The following is a 16,402-nucleotide window of genomic DNA, read 5'->3' as shown; positions in this document are numbered from 1 at the left end:
CGTCGGGAGCAGTTCTGAACCATGCAAAGTCTTCCGTCAAGTTTTTCGGAAGATGGCGCGGTAGAACGGATGTGCCTGGGGGGTTATCTCTCAGTGAGGGGGCCCTGAGGATTCTCAGGGTCCATTTTGAGACCTCCGGCTCAGCGACGCTAAACTGGAACATGCGTATCGCAGTGGTACAGAGGAAGCTAGCAATGTGGAAAGCTAGGTATTTGTCTTTTATGGGCAAAGTCCTGGTCCTAAAGGTGGATGTGTTGCCGTCTCTTTTGTATTTGGCATACATCTACCCATTGCCGGCTTGTCTGAGGAGGCCTCTAGTGAGGCTTGTGTTTCAGTTTATGTGGAGTGGCAGGTGCGAGTGGGTCGCCAGGGCACGCATGATCTGTCCCATCGGGGAGGGAGGTAGGGGGGTACCACATTTCCCCCTCAAGCTGGACACAATTTTTGTTTCTTTCTTGTTAACGGAGCTTGCTCAGCCAGTGATACACCCGTCCGGTTACCTCCTGCGGGTGTTTTTCTCGTATCAGGCGAGAAGCATAATGGTGTGGTCTAACACGGGTCCTTGGGCGGAACAGCTGCCGTGGCACTTTGGTCATGCGGCCAAGTGGCTGCGTGCGCACCCTGAGGTTGAAGTTGCCCGAGTAGATTTAGATCACAGACACCTGTACGAGGAGGTCAGAAAGGCAGGGAGTCCGGCGCCTGTAGTGGGGATCTCGGAAGTGGTCTGGGAGGGAGTGCAGGCGCGGGGTCTGGACAACAGGCTAAAGGACCTGAATTGGTTGAGCCTTCATAAGTGTTTGCCGGTACGTTCCATCTTGTACCGGTATAGTTTGGTGCAATCCCCCACCTGTCCAAGATCCTCTTGTGGCAGGGAGGAGACTGTGCGCCATGTCTTTTGGGTCTGTGCCTTTGCTGGAGTAGTATGGGCTCGGGCACGGGTGTTGTTAGGTTTGGTAAAGGGGGATTTTGTATTGACGTGGGCCAGGTTAGAGAGGGGTGTAGGGAGAGCGAGAGGGACGGATAGGGACAGGTTTCTACGGATAGGGACAGTCTCTTTAAATGGGGGCTGTGGGAAGCAAGGCAGAACATGGTGAAGACAGGGAGAGATTGGGGGTGGAAGGGATAGTGAGGAGGGTGGAAGGAGATTTGAGGGGGAGGATGAAGAGGGAGGAGAGGAAGTGGGGGCAGCATGCTGCTCGGGAGAGGTGGAAGGGGGGTTTAGGGCTGGGTGTCATTTAGATTTGTAAGAGGATAGATTATGGACGGGGAGATAGGGAAAGGTATTTTGTAGGGTGACGGGGAGGGAAGATGCTCCCCTGAGGTTTTGTTTGGGGTTTATGTTTAGTTTAATTAGTTTAATTAAAATACTATTATTTGAGTATGTATGTAAATTATGAGTTGTAAAGAATGAATGAATGGTATTGAAGATAATAAATTATTTTTTATTTAAAAAAAAAGGCTGTAATTAGGTTTCACGTTCCGTTTTGTTGTTTGCATTTGTATAGTTATTTCATGTATCGCTCTTCCTTCATTTAAGTCATGAGTAACCACTACGCTGCATTTCGGTCCGACTCTCTTTCTACAAACGAAGAACGCCTTTACATTGGTCTTCCAACAGCTGCACTTTGGTGTAGCTAACTCAACAAAAACATCAGTGTCAGTTTTATTCAGTGCTTGACTTGGTCTGAAATAGGTTCTGGTACTCGTTTTGGGGGCTGGTACTGTTTATATTTAAATGCAAGAGCGCCACAATACTTTTGAGCTAATATTCTATTAGAAGAACAAGAGTTCAAATAGTAGAAAATTGGTGGTGCCGGTATTCAGCTCCGGTGAGCTACTGCCCAAGTCAAGCACTGGTTATATTGTGATATTATTCTCCTCTCTAGGCCGCAGACTCGTGGGCGTCTCTGTTCCATCCAAGAAAAGCACCGACAACAGAGACAACTGAACTCTGACCTCGATAACCAAAGTTTATAGAAGGAGTCTCTCCTAGAACAGCAGGTTCATTTCTTTGACGGTTTGATTTTTCTTCAATTGTTTAGTAATAATACAATTAGATCATATCTTTTTTCTCCTCATATGAGAAGCAGCTGAGTGAGGAGCTTGAGTCTGTGTGAGCTGAGCGAGAGCGTCTTCTGTCTGAGAATACAGACAGCCCTCAGAATCATGCAGAGGAGTTGGTGCTCTCTACCGTGACCTCACTAACTGAAGAGAAAGACCAGCTCCAGGAGATACTGGGGGAAGTCAGAGAGGAGAGGAACCAGCTCAAGAGAGACTTGGAGGAGAATGTAGAAATGGTGAGTTGTACCCTTAGGAAGGCCATTTTGTTTAAGAAATAGATTGGAGCATCAAGCTGTAAATGGGGATGTAAAAGGAATATACTTTTCCCCCTCAGATGATACATATCCAGGCAGAACTGAAACAGCAACGACATCTGAACTCAGAACAGCAGACTGAGAGGGAACAAGTATCTGTCAACCCTTTTACATTCAGGTTACATTAGAACATTGTTTAAATACTGGATACATTTCTTATTTTTTGTTTTGTTCAGATACAGCAGCTAGGAGAGGAACAGGAAACCATGACAGAGGAGAGGTGTCAGTTGAAGGGTGACCTGCAGGAAAATATGGAGATTGTGAGGCCGTGGTCAAATGTTTTCTAGTTCAACAACCCTCAGTGACTTTGAAGTGTTCACTGTGAACACCATAATGCTTCTACTGCTACAAGTGTAACACATTATTTTTATTCTAGGCTGAAGAAACCCAGGGACTTCCCTTGGATGGAATGGAGGAGCTCTGACAACAGAGCCAACTGAACTCTGACCTTGAGAGCCAAAGTTTACATAAGGAGTCTATTCTAGAACTGCAGGTTAATTAATAGCCTACTCTTCCTTACTTTTTGACACTGTAGCCTCTTCAGATCACATGCATATTGATGAAACATTTCACTGGTTTCCCCCCTGATAAAAGCTAAGCAGCTGAGAGAGGAGGTTGAATCATTGCAAGCTGAGAGAGAGCATCTCCTGTCTGAGAAGACCGATAGCCCTCAGAATCATACAAATTAGTTGGAGAAGCTGCTCTCCACTGTGACCTCACTGACTGAAGAGAGAGACCAGCTCCAGGAGATGCTGGGGGGAGTCACAGAGGAGAGAAACCAGCTCAAGAGGGGCCTGGTGGAGAATGTGGAGATGGTGAGTGATTTCATCGATTTTAAATACAATATTTAGAAAATTCATGCATTGATAATTGCAATCAAAAGAAGCTTTTTTAAATTCTACTAATGTACCTTTCATCATTTTGCAGATGATTGAAAACCAGGAGGAGCTGAGGGTGGCCTTAAAAAGATTCACCATCAAGAGGAAAATATTAAACATGGATACTGCACATCTGTTACATCTAGTTGAACTGCAAAGTCAGGTAAAATGTGCTTTTACTTAATGAATTTAATTGACAACAACAATGGCGCTGGAGAAGAAGGCTGACGTTTTGTGTCCCCAACCGATTGTGTTTTTTCATTTATTTGTGCTTAACTTATTTTTTAAACTTATTTTGTACATGATGTTGCCGCTACAGTCTCTTATGACCGAAAATAACTTCTGGACATCAGGACTGCGATTACTCACCATGGACTGGCAGAATCCTTTTTTTCCTTTAACGAGTCTGATGAGCCCGACGCAAATTATATACTGATACACTGCAGTGAGTAAAACAAACTTAGGGAGGAGGCTTCTGATGTTAACATGCATGAAACCAAGGCTTTTATGGTTACAGAAGTCAACAAATGAGAGCGCCTGGGTTAACCTCTACATCACCCAAGGAACAGAGAAGGAGTAGGATGAGGGCGTCCGGCAAAAGGGAAGAACAGCCGAGAGCTGCCAGTGGCACGAGCGTACCAGACGACCTAAACTACTTCAATGCTCGCTTCGAGGCAAGTAACACTGAAACATGCATGACAGCACCAGCTGTTCCGGAAGACTGTGATCACGCTCTCCGCAGATGATGTGAGTAAGACCTTTAAACAAGTCAACATTCACAAGGCCGCGGGGCCAGATGGATTACGTGTAGTACAAACATGCGTTAACCAACTGGCAAGTGTCTTCACTGACATTTTCAACCTGTCATTGACCGAGTCTGTAATACTAACATGTTTTAAGCAGACCACCATAGTGCCTGTGCCCAAGAACACTAAGATAACCTGACTAAATGACTACCGACCTGTAGCACTCACGTCTGTAGCCATGAAGTGCTATGAAAGGCTGGTCATGGCTCACATCAACACCATTATCCCAGAAACCCTAGACCCACTCCAATTTGCATACCGCCCCAACAGATCCACAGATAATGCAATCTCTATTGCACTCCACACTGCCCTTTCCCACCTGGACAAAAGGAACACCTATGTGAGAATGATATTCATTGACACCATAGTGCCCTCAAAGCTCACCAATAAGCTAAGGACACTGGGACTAGTACCCCCCTGTATATAATCTCATTATTGTTATTTTACTGCTGCTCTTTAATTACTTGTTACTTTAATTTCTTATTCTTATCTGGGGGGGTTTCAACTGCATTGTTGGTTAGGGGCTCGTAAGTAAGAATTTCACTGTAACTTCTACACCTGTTTTCGGCGCATGTGACTGATACAATTTGATTTGTCACATCAATTGAGATATAGATTATAATATAAATGCTAACCGCACTGTTCAGATGAAGCAGCTGAATGAGGAGCTTGAGTCGGTGCGAGCTGAGAGCGAGCGTCTCCTGTCTGAGAAGACAGACAGCCCTCAGAATCATGCAGAGGAGTTGGAGAAGCTGCTCTCCACTGTAACATCACTGACTGAAGAGAGTGACCAGCTCCAGGAGATTCTGGGTGGAGTCAAGAGAGGAGAGGAACCAGCTCAAGCGAGAACTGGAGGAGAATGTGGAGATGGTGAGTTGAAGTTAAACATTCTCTAATCACATTGTTCAGAAACCATTATTATGATTTATTTTGTCCATTAATATAATTTGAAGTCTTTGAACCAGTCCATCAAATAAAGTCCAGGAGGAGCTGAAACAGCAGCAACATCTCAACTCTGAGCAGCAGGCTGAGACAGAACAACAAACAACTCAACTTCAGCAACAAGTCAGTAATAGCTTCAACTCATCCAGGTGATGTCTCCTAGTTTCTTGTTGACAGTTTCGATCATTGTATGTTGTTTCACCTTGTTCAGATACAGTAGCTAGAGGAGGAACACTCACACATGAAAGATGAGAGCCCAGCTTCAGAGAGATCTTCTGGAAAATATGGACATAGTGAAGCCTTTGTTAGTTTTAAAATATGCATTTTTATATATGAATTATTGTTTTGAGGTGGTCTAAAGTGAAATGTCTCCCCAGCTCATACAGGTCCAGAGGACATTAGAACAGCAGCAACATCTGAACACAGAACAGCAGGCTGAGAGAGAACAAGAGGCCCTACTTGAACAACAAGTAATTCGTAGTTAAACCATATACCAGTACAAAGCTGGTGGTGTTAGGTCATTTGGGGAAATATATTTTAATTCCTTGAATGTTGTTTTGCAGGTCCAGCTTCTTGAAGAGCAGTTGAAGATGATGGGAGCCAGGTGAAGAGCAACCTTCATGACAGTATGGACATGGTGAGAGTCTTTGACTGTTCTGAACTTAGAGAAGCAGTCATAATGTGAGAGAACCAAGATCAGAATGTTTTGGTACAAGTGGTTTTGGCTAAAATGGCATTAAATGGTTCCTTTGCATTGCCCTCCGATGAAGCAGTTGAAAAAAGAATTACAGGGCTTCAAAGGACAGTCTATTTCCTTATGGTGTGTCTGAAGTTGCTGTGGCATTTTTCTAATTAACTTTTGCCCCCATTCCTGATGCTCAGTGATGCAAATGCCACCATCTCCATATTGACAGAGCAGTTCAATAACATGGAGCGCGAAGTGTTTTACCACTAGCGAAGCAGAGGGAATTTGCTCCAGACTGGAGGCTTCCACTCAGCAGCTCCAGGTGGGCTTGCACTGGATTTTCTGTTTCAAAATCTATACAAATGCATCATTCGATGACATCATAATAAAAATAATTGTATCCCTTTGCAGGCGTCCTTCGTGAGTCTCCAGCTTGTTATCAATGGTGCTTCAAAGCCTGGACATGGGCCCCTGGTCGATGTCACACAAATTGACGAAGTCATGATACTGAAACTGTTGTTCCTTCTTCTGAAGTCCACCAAAAACCTCTGTAACAATGTCAATAGAGCTACAGTCCAGATAACTAATGCGGCTTGGGATACGAAGGTACGAATAGTCACACGTTCATAATCATTTCTATTTGATTATTTAATTTTGAACTGCAATAATAAACGGTTTGCTAAATTGAGTCAAAACATTTTAGGTGCTGCTGTATGCCAAGGATTACAAAACACACTTTGAAGCCCTGGTCCTGAATGACTTGGCTGTATTTGAGGAGAAGAGACTGCAGCACCTGCTCATCTGTAGAACCCAGGCACCCAGTCACTCAGTCAAGGTGGCTGAGAACGAATTCCTTGGAGTCTGAGACCAGAGACTGTCAGAGCTGCTGGACAAGAGTGGCGATTACCTCCAGGTGGGTAGGCCTCACATTACTGCACCGTTTTGTCTTTAAAATGAAATAACAGAAAATGCATTTATACTGTATGTTGTGAAACTAATTGTGTTCATTGGTTATCAGAATAATAATATTTTGGATAAGCTTAAGGAGTGCCTGTCCACTCACCCAGCAGTGGTGTCAGAGGGCGTGAGAGAGGAGCAATGAGGAGGCTGAGTGCTCTATGCATGGTCCACTCACCTGGCTCGTCAGCTGTGGAGAGCTTCCTGGCTCGTCAGCTGTGGAGAGCTTCCCGCGGCAGAGCTGGCCCAGCGCTCTGCCATGGCACAGGCCAACACATGGGCTCTCCAGGTAGTTAACCCCACCAATCATCTCCAGTCTTAGTTAGCACGTACAGAATGTCAATTGCTTCGCAGGGTTCGATCATGATTTGTGTGTCAGTGTTTTCCTCTTGCCTTTCAGGGATTGTGAGATGAGCACTGTGGTCTGCTGAAAGAGCTAGGTGTGGTCCGAGCACAGGCTGACAGTCAGCTGAAAGAAGAGCGGAGTAAGACCTTTACTCTACTGCAGATACTGGAGAATGTCCCAGTCAAGACTGAAGCTGACCAGCTGAGGTACAACCAGCATCTTGCCATTCAATGTCAGCATTTGGAGGGAGAAATCAAGGTACCATTTTAACCTGTTTTTAATCTCATGGATAACTTCCATTGTTCTTCTATCTGAACCCATGACTAGTTTACAATGTATATTTTGTGTTTGCAGGAAATGCAAATGAGAGTTGAGCACCAGATTAAAGCTGCTAATAGGGTCTCAAACCACAAACAAGCCACCCAGCTCCTACGAACTGAGCTTCAGGATGCTTGTGCACAAGTCAAGGATAGGGAGGGCTCTATCCAAATCCTCAAAGAGAGACTGACGTAAGGGTTGGAACAAGGTGGAATTTCACCCCTAGGCTTTTTTGTATTTTGTGAGGGATGTGTACAATACTGTGTTTTTCTTTTTTTTTTTCGTTTGTAGGTTCTGGCCAAGAGAAGAGCATCACCTAGTGCTCTTGAGCTTGAAAAGCTGAATGCTAAAGTTGTGAAGATGGAGATGACTGTATTGTCCTCTGAACACCAAGAAGAGTAAGGCTTAATTTGTTTTAATCATGAGCTTCAATGTCGTTTTAAATGTGTATTCTTCCTTTGATTACATCAGGTTTGTACCACTACTGAATTTGAGCAGGGCTTGTTAAAGTATCTCTCCATGAGTCATCATTGGAGAAGATGCATGTTTATGACATTCTGCATTTGTTTTCCCAAGGTTACTGAGGATGACCACGCTCCTGAACCACAAGGAGGACGCTCTGAGGACGCTGAAGGAGACTCTGAGAAGATCACAGCAGGAGGGAGAACATTTATGTAAGTCTGCCCCAGACAATATTAAGAATAGAATTTGAAATGACCACAAAACAACAGGTGAATAGTTATGAGCCCGAATTGAGATGTTTGTTATTGCAGTCATGGGGGGAGAGGATCTGCATGCCAGACTGACAACCACCAGAGGACGTACGGTCCAAAGCAACATTCTCCTTGAAAAGAACAAACTTGAGGAAGTGAAACGGCTACAAAAAATAATTTCTGAATTGGTGAGGTAAAGATGAATCTAAGATTACTGTAATGTTTCTTGAGATATCGTATCACTGACATTCTGCCATTTCTCTCTGTTTTCACAGCCGTGTTTCCACTCAGCAAGGAGATATTTCCAAGTGGAAGGCTAGAGCAGTTAAGCTGAAGGAGAGGAGGGACGTGGTTGAAACACCTCCATCTGCATGTACTCATACAAAACGACGCCTTCCCATGACTCCTGAGGACCTCAACTCTCCCATGAAGTTCCTTCACTCTCCCAAGAAGTTCCTCGACTCACCCAAGAGAAAGTTCTTTGATGTCCGTCCAGGCTCTGAATGTCGATTAACTGTCCCAGGCAGTTTTTTGATAACTCCAACCTTGGAACCGTTCAAGGTAATTACAGTCAAATTTACCTGAGTTTACCTTATATTTAAAGGTTGTATGTATCTGGTCACCAAACAGCATTTGGCCTTAATGAAATGACATTTTACCAGAAGTGCTGTGTATTCCCATAACATCACATATGGAGGCTGCTGGAAGTGCGTAATTGGTGTAATGTTATCCCCTGTGTTTGTGATAAAATGGTGTTATTATTAATTGGAGCACAAAAACCTTCTCTTCTGGCAGTTAATGTCACTTGTCACGTACTGGTTTAATTGCGTAAGATACTGTATCATAGGGGTTGGTAACAAAAGTTGGATAACACTCTTAATCACTGGTTTCTCTATAACACTTCCTCCATCTTTGGAATTGTAACCTATACCCAGTGTTTCCTCTGGAATCTTTGCTAAGCAAAGGTATCTTGGGTGGGTCTCTTCACTGCACTGGTCTGGGATCAAGCCCCCTGGGATATTTGGAATGATTGAGAAGGTTACTTCTGGTGACTTTAAAGGAAGATAGTTTGCTCCAAAATGCATAAAAATGTAATGATGCGTGCCACTGCACTGTAGGGAGATGAGGAGCAATGCACTCGTGGCTCGCTCTGTGTGCTTCAAATATACAGTACCAGTCAAACGTTTGGACACATACTGATTTAAAGGGTTTTTCTTTATTTGTACTATTTTCTACATTGTAGAATAATAGTGAAGACATCAACTATGAAATAACACATGGAATAATGAAGTAACTCCCTATTTTTTTTGTTTTACTATATATATTTCAGAATCTTCAAAGTAGCCACCCTTTGCCCTGATGACCGCTTTGCACACTCTTGGCATTCTCTCAACCAGCTTCACTTGGAATGCTTTTCCAACTGTCTTGAAGGAGTTCCCACATGTGCTGAGAACTTGTTGGCTGCTTTTCCTTCACTCTGCGATCCAACTCATCCCAAACCATCTCAATTGCATTGAGTTCTAGTGATTGTTGAGTCCAGGTCACCTGATGAATCACTGCATCACTCTCCTTTTTGGTCAAATAGCCTTTACACAGCATTGAGGTGTGTTGGGTCATTGTCCTGTTGAAAAACAAATGACAGTCCCATTAAGCCCAAACTAGATGGGATGGCGTATCGCTCCAGAGTGCTGTGGTAGCCATCTTGGTTAAGAGTGCTTTCAGTGACAGTGTCACCAGCAAAGCACACCATACCATTACACCACATGCAGAGTAGAGGTCGACAGATTATGATTTTTCAAAGCCGATACCGATTATTGGAGGACCAAAAAAAGCCGATACCGATTAATCTGACAATTTTTTGGGTTGTAATAATGACAATTACAACAATACTGAATGAACACTTATTTTAACTTAATACATCAATAAAAAATCAATTGAGCCTCAAATAAATGAAACATGTTCAATTTGGTTTAAATAATGCAGAAGTAAAAGTGCAATATGTGCCATGTAACTAAGCTAACGTTTGAGTTCCTTGCGCAGAACATGAAAACATATGAAAGTTGGTGGTGCCTTTTAACATGAGACTTCAATATTCCAAGGTAAGAGGTTTTAAGTTGTAGTTAATATAGTATTTATAGGACTATTTCTCTCTATACCATTTGTTTTTCATATACAGTGCCTTGCGAAAGTATTCGGCCACCTTGAACTTTGCGACCTTTTGCCACATTTCAGGCTTCAAACATAAAGATATAAAACTGTATTTTTTTGTGAAGAATCAACAACAAGTGGGACACAATCATGAAGTGGAACGACATTTATTGGATATTTCAAACTTCTTTAACAAATCAAAAACTGAAAAATTGGGCGTGCAAAATTATTCAGCCCCTTTACTTTCAGTGCAGCAAACTCTCTCCAGAAGTTCAGTGAGGATCTCTGAATGATCCACTATTGACCTAAATGACTAATGATGATAAATACAATCCACCTGTGTGTAATCAAGTCTCCGTATAAATGCATCTGCACTGTGATAATCTCAGAGGTCTGTTAAAAGCACAGAGAGCATCATGAAGAACAAGGAACACACCAGGCAGGTCCGAGATACTGTTGTGAAGAAGTTTAAAGCCGGATTTGGATACAAAAAGATTTCCCAAGCTTTAAACATCCCAAGGAGCACTGTGCAAGCGATAATATTGAAATGGAAGGAGTATCAGACCACTGCAAATCTACCAAGACCTGGCCGTCCCTCTAAACTTTCAGCTCATACAAGGAGAAGACTGATCAGAGATGCAGCCAAGAGGCCCATGATCACTCTGGATGAACTGCAGAGATCTACAGCTGAGGTGGGAGACTCTGTCCATAGGACAACAATCAGTCGCATATTGCACAAATCTGGCCTTTATGGAAGACTGGCAAGAAGAAAGCCATTTCTTAAAGATATCCATAAAAAGTGTCGTTTAAAGTTTGTCACAAGCCACTTGGGAGACACACCAAACATGTGGAAGAAGGTGCTCTGGTCAGATGAAACCAAAATTGTACTTTTTGGCAACAATGCAAAACGTTATGTTTGGCGTAAAAGCAACACAGCTCATCACCCTGAACACACCATCTCCACTGTCAAACTTGGTGGTGGCAGCATCATGGTTTGGGCCTGCTTTTCTTCAGCAGGGACAGGGAAGATGGTTAAAATTGTTGGGAAGATGGATGGAGCCAAATACAGGACCTTTCTGGAAGAGAACCTGATGGAGTCTGCAAAAGACCTGAGACTGGGACGGAGATTTGTCTTCCAACAAGACAATGATCCAAAACATAAAGCAAAATCTACAATGGAATGGTTCAAAAATAAACATATCCAGGTGTTAGAATGGCCAAGTCAAAGTCCAGACCTGAATCCAATCGAGAATCTGTGGAAAGAACTGAAAACTGCTTTTCACAAATGCTCTCCATCCAACCTCACTGAGCTCGAGCTGTTTTGCAAGGAGGAATGGGAAAAGAATTCAGTCTCTCGATGTGCAAAACTGATAGAGACATACCCCAAGCGACTTACAGCTGTAATCGCAGCAAAAGGTGGCGCTACAAAATATTAACTTAAGGGGGCTGAATAATTTGCACACCCAATTTTTCAGTTTTTGATTTGTTAAAAAAGTTAGAAATATCCAATAAATGTCGTTCCACTTCATGATTGTGTCCCACTTGTTGTTGATTCTTCACAAAAAATACAGTTTTATATCTTTATGTTTGAAGCCTGAAATGTGGCAAACGGTCGCAAACTTCAAGGGGGCCGAATACTTTCGCAAGGCACTGTACCTTTGACTATTGGATGTTCTTATAGGCACTATAGTATTGCCAGTGTAACAGTATAGCTTCCGTCCCTCTCCTTGCCCCTACCTGGGCGCGAACCAGAAACACATCGACAACAGCCACACTCGAAGCAGCGTTACCCATCGCTCCACAAAAGCCACTAGTTTCAGAGCGAGTGACGTTTGAAATGCTATTAGCGCACACCCAGCTAACTAGCTAGCCATATCACATTGGTTACACCAGCCATTAGGCTGATAGGCTTGAAGTCATAAACAGCGCTGTGCTTGCGAAGAGCTGCTGGCAAAACACACGAAAGTACTGTTTGAATGAATGCTTACGAGCCTGCTGCTGCCTACCATCGCAAAGTCAGACTGCTCTATCAAATCAGACTTAATTATAACATAATAAAACACAGAAATACGAGACATTAATATGGTCGAATCCAGAAACTATCATTTCGAAAAGAAAACGTTTATTTCAGTGAAATACGGAACCGTTCTGTATTTTAACGGGTGGCATCTCTACGTGTAAATATTCTTGTTACATTGCACAACCTTCAATGTTATGTCATAATTACGTAAAATTCTGGCAAATTAGTTCGCAATGAGCCAGGCTGCCCAAACGGTTGCATATACCCTGACTCTGCGTGCAATGTACGCAAGAGAAATGACAATTTCACCTGGTTAATATTGCCTGCTAACCTTTTAGCTAAATATGCAGGTTTAAAAATATATACTTCTGTGTATTGATTTTAAGAAAGGCATTGGTGTTTATGGTTAGGTACAGTCATCCAACAATTGTGCTTTTTTCCCTGCAAATGCACTTTTGTTAAATCATCCCCCAGCGTTGCATCGATTATATGCAACGCAGGACACGCAAGATAAACTAGTAATATCATCAACCATGTGTAGTTACAACTAGTGATTATGATTGATTGTTTTTTTATAAGACAAGTTTAATGCTAGCTAGCAACTTAACTTGGCTTCTACTGCATTCGCGTAACAGGCAGGCTCCTTGTGGAGTGCAATGAGAGGCAGGTGATTAGAGCATTGTTAACTGTTGCAAGATTATATCCCCCGAGCTCACAAGGTGAAAATCTGTCGTTCTGCCCCTGAACAAGGCAGTTAACCCACCGTTCCTAGGCCGTCATTGAAAATAAGAATGTGTTCTGACATGACTTGCCTAGTTAAATAAAGGTATAAAATAAAGGTATAAAAAAATCTGCGCCCAAAAATACCGATTTCCGGATTGTTATGAAAACCATTCCGATTAATCGGTGGACCTCTAATGCAGAGATCATCCGTTCACCTACTCTGCGTCTCAAAGACATGGCGGTTGGGGCCAAAAATCTCACATTTGGACTCATCACACCAAAGGACAGATTTCCACCGGTCTAATGTCCATTGTGTTTCTTGGCCCAAGCAAGTCTCTTCTTATTATTGGTGTCCTTTAGTAGTGATTTATTTGCAACAATTTGACAATGATGGCCTGATTCACGCAGTCTCCTGAACAGTTGTTGATGTGTCTGTTACAGGAACTCTGAAACATGTATTTGGGCTGCAATTTCTGAGTCTAGTAACTCTCTAGTGAACTTATTCTCTCTGCAGCAGAGGTAACTCTGGGTCTTCCTTTCCTGTGGTGGTCCTCTTGAGCGAGTTTCATCATAGAGCTTGATGGTTTTTGCGACTGCACTTGAAGAATCTTTCAAAATTCTTGAAATTTTCCAGATTGACTGACCTTCATGTCTTAAATTAATGATGGACTTTCATTTCTCTTTACTTATTTGAGCTATTCTTGCCATAATATGGACTTTTACCAAATAGGGCTGTCTACTGTATACCACCCCTACCATTTTGGGAGGGGGTGTGGATGACCACACTAGCAGTCATCAACACAACTGATTGGCTCAAACACTTTAAGAAGGAAAGAAATTCCACAAATTAACTTTTAACAAGGCACACCTGTTAATTGAAATGCATTCCAGGTGACTACCTCATGAAGTTGGTTGAGGGAATGCCTTGATGACAGCTTTGCACACTCTTGGCAAAGGGTGGCTAATTTGAAGAATATAAAATGTATTTTGATATAACACTTTTTTTTGGTAACTACATGTCTCCATATGTGTTATTTCATAGTTTTGATGTCTTCAATATTATTCTACAATGTAGAAAATAGTAAAATTAAAGAAAAACCCTTGAATGAGTAGGTGTCTACTTTTGACTGGTACTTGGTTATAACTTGTCACGCTGATCTTAAAGGGACAGTGCGAGATTTTGGCAATTAAGCACTTTTACTACTTACCCAGTTCATGGAATCCGTAAACTCATGGATACCACTTATGTCTAAGCATGTGGTTTTGGCATATATTACAAACAATATTTGGTGGCGGTGACAAAAATGAACATAGAGGAAACACTGCCATTATAAGGCTTGCTTTGGTTTTGCATGGTGGTTTGTTTGCTTCGGTTTTGTTTTGGCTCATTTGGTCTTCTATTTTTACTCTTTTCAGATGCAACTGTGGATTAAAAAGGAGGAATGGTGGCCTGTCACCAAAGCAAGCTGATCTATGCAAACAGCAGTAAATGATTTGCCTAAATTGCACTAATCATTCATTGTTTATCTATTTTTCAATATTCAAAGTGTTTGTTTTCGATAGCCTTATATTTTAAAATAAAGAGCAGTTTATTTTAATAAGACTCATCTTTACCTGCTCTCTCTGTAATAGCACTTTCAGATGTTCTGACAGCAGATGGCATGCTTACACCATTTTGTTTGAGAATGTTTTATTTTGACAACGATGGAGGATTTTAAACTTGGTGTCTATGCAAAGTGGTCTTGATGTTCAGTTTCTTCCATTAATAATTTTCAGACTAATACTTTTACATTTCTAACCGTAGATTGCAGTTTTTGAGGATATTGTACATTCATGGGACTTTAATGACTCCTCATTGGAGTTAAATTACATTTTTGAAGATGGAACAATTGGGTAATTAAGCTATATGGCAGAATTAAACTCAGAATTATTCTAAATAACTGTATTTGCCTGTATGTTGTGCAGGTAAACAGGAGGCCTGACTCAGTCCACTTAGACTTGGGTCTCAGTAGCTGCCCCACGGCTACATTCTCTTGGTCGCTTCCTCTGCATGGCTTCACATTTCATTTAAGAGGGTGCAGTAACCGCATTCTTCCTGTTCTCTCTGTTGGGATTACTGTAAGAAGGGTACTGAGCCTTCAGAAGGAGAACTGGCACTATGGTAAATAACCTTTAGAGTTCTGTAGCACATCATCAAAGGTAATTTGATCACAGGTTCCCAAATGGAAGGGAATTAAGTGATGTTTTCTGACTGCCTGGCAAAGTAAAGAAGACAGATCTTAAGATACACGGAATGCATTACTTAATTTGTACTCCAAGACATTCCAGTGACTGAGCCCTGCATACTTATCTTCCAGTAGTTTTCTGTAACCTAATGACTGCACCAGCTAAAAAGACATGACCGATTGGGTTTGAAAGTGCCACAAGACTGGTAGACTTCTGAGCTGAAGTCTCTGCATTACCTTTGAGAGTTAACAGGTTCAGGCAAGATTATTCAGTACACATGTGCTCCAAAAGTTATTTTCATTAAACATTGTGATGCCATCGAGGCTGAAATACTTTATTTACCAAAACCTCTAGCCGGAGAGGAGTAGTGGTTTTCATTATTTCACAAATATCAACATACAGTAACTCTCAAATCTGGAAATGGAAGAGCTGAAGTCTGCACTCAGATTATCAACAAAATACACTTTTCCCAAGCTTCTCTTGTACACCTAACTCATTAATAGTATTATCAAGATGTGGTATCTTTTGATACTTTTGTTCCAAGGATATCACAATATTGATGGTAAATAGGTTTGCCAGTTTTCTACAGGTTTTTTCTTATGTAGGCATTACAAGAAGAAGACAGAACACAATTGGTCAGAAAAAGAACAAAGTCCTTGTGAAGAAGTTCAAGAATAAAGGGAGACCTTCTTAAAAGGGAATTACAGTCTCAATACTGAACCAGACATTCCTCAAGCACAAGTTGTCAGAGTAGCCCTCATTGCAATTAAAGTAAGCAAAAGTGTCAAAGTTTGAACCTCTCCCGGCAGCCCACCTAATTGCTAAGGTGGCTTGTTTCATCTAATAGTATTATTTGTATATTTCCATAATGTGTTACAGTGGGAATCATCCAGGACAGGTCTTTCCCTTGTTCAATTATTCAGGGCTCAGTCACAGACAGTCATTAAAGTTTCATGGGAGGCAATTTGGAGGCAGTGCTGGTTGCTTTAGAAAACAAAAAGCCCTCTCTGCCTTTGGAAGTGCATGTTGTGAACTTGTGATGGAGGTAAAATGAAATTCATCGTTACATTTGTGGACTATTATTGACCCAGAAACTAAAAGGTGGAATTGTATGGTGACCAAATGTATTTGATTAGGTATGTCACTCAAAGTTCTTCTCAAAGATAGCAAGTTTAAGTTAACTCATTTGCTGTATGAGACTGAGGAACACATCCACAATAGTCAGGAGTTCTCAAGACAACATTTAATACTGATGCACACAAATA

General features: G+C 41.9%; 2 long non-coding RNA genes across 3 annotated transcripts; both read left to right on the top strand.

Annotated features, from left to right (window-relative positions):
* Positions 1–1,976: 1,976 nt before the first annotated feature.
* LOC118394224 (uncharacterized) lies at positions 1,977–4,030 on the top strand. The gene is made up of 6 exons (XR_004827692.2): positions 1,977–2,297; positions 2,396–2,635; positions 2,752–2,868; positions 2,970–3,190; positions 3,303–3,416; positions 3,771–4,030. It is a non-coding gene; the product is annotated as an uncharacterized LOC118394224 (long non-coding RNA).
* Positions 4,031–4,710: 680 nt separating this feature from the next.
* On the top strand, positions 4,711–14,787 carry LOC118394223 (uncharacterized). 2 transcript variants are annotated; one of them, XR_004827690.2, is made up of 15 exons: positions 4,711–4,929; positions 5,013–5,124; positions 5,379–5,471; positions 5,565–5,638; positions 5,884–6,008; positions 6,098–6,292; positions 6,390–6,599; positions 6,705–6,932; positions 7,044–7,247; positions 7,344–7,498; positions 7,599–7,705; positions 7,884–7,981; positions 8,081–8,208; positions 8,296–8,581; positions 14,328–14,787. It is a non-coding gene; the product is annotated as an uncharacterized LOC118394223 (long non-coding RNA). The 2 variants fall into 2 exon arrangements; XR_004827691.2 differs by having other exon boundaries at positions 8,081–8,213.
* Positions 14,788–16,402: the final 1,615 nt, after the last annotated feature.

Source organism: Oncorhynchus keta, chromosome 14 (genome assembly GCF_023373465.1).
Source record: "Oncorhynchus keta strain PuntledgeMale-10-30-2019 chromosome 14, Oket_V2, whole genome shotgun sequence".
In the NCBI taxonomy this organism is placed as follows: domain Eukaryota; kingdom Metazoa; phylum Chordata; class Actinopteri; order Salmoniformes; family Salmonidae; genus Oncorhynchus; species Oncorhynchus keta.
The sequence above is the reverse complement of the archived record's forward strand: the minus strand, read 5'-3'. Positions and strand labels throughout refer to the sequence as shown.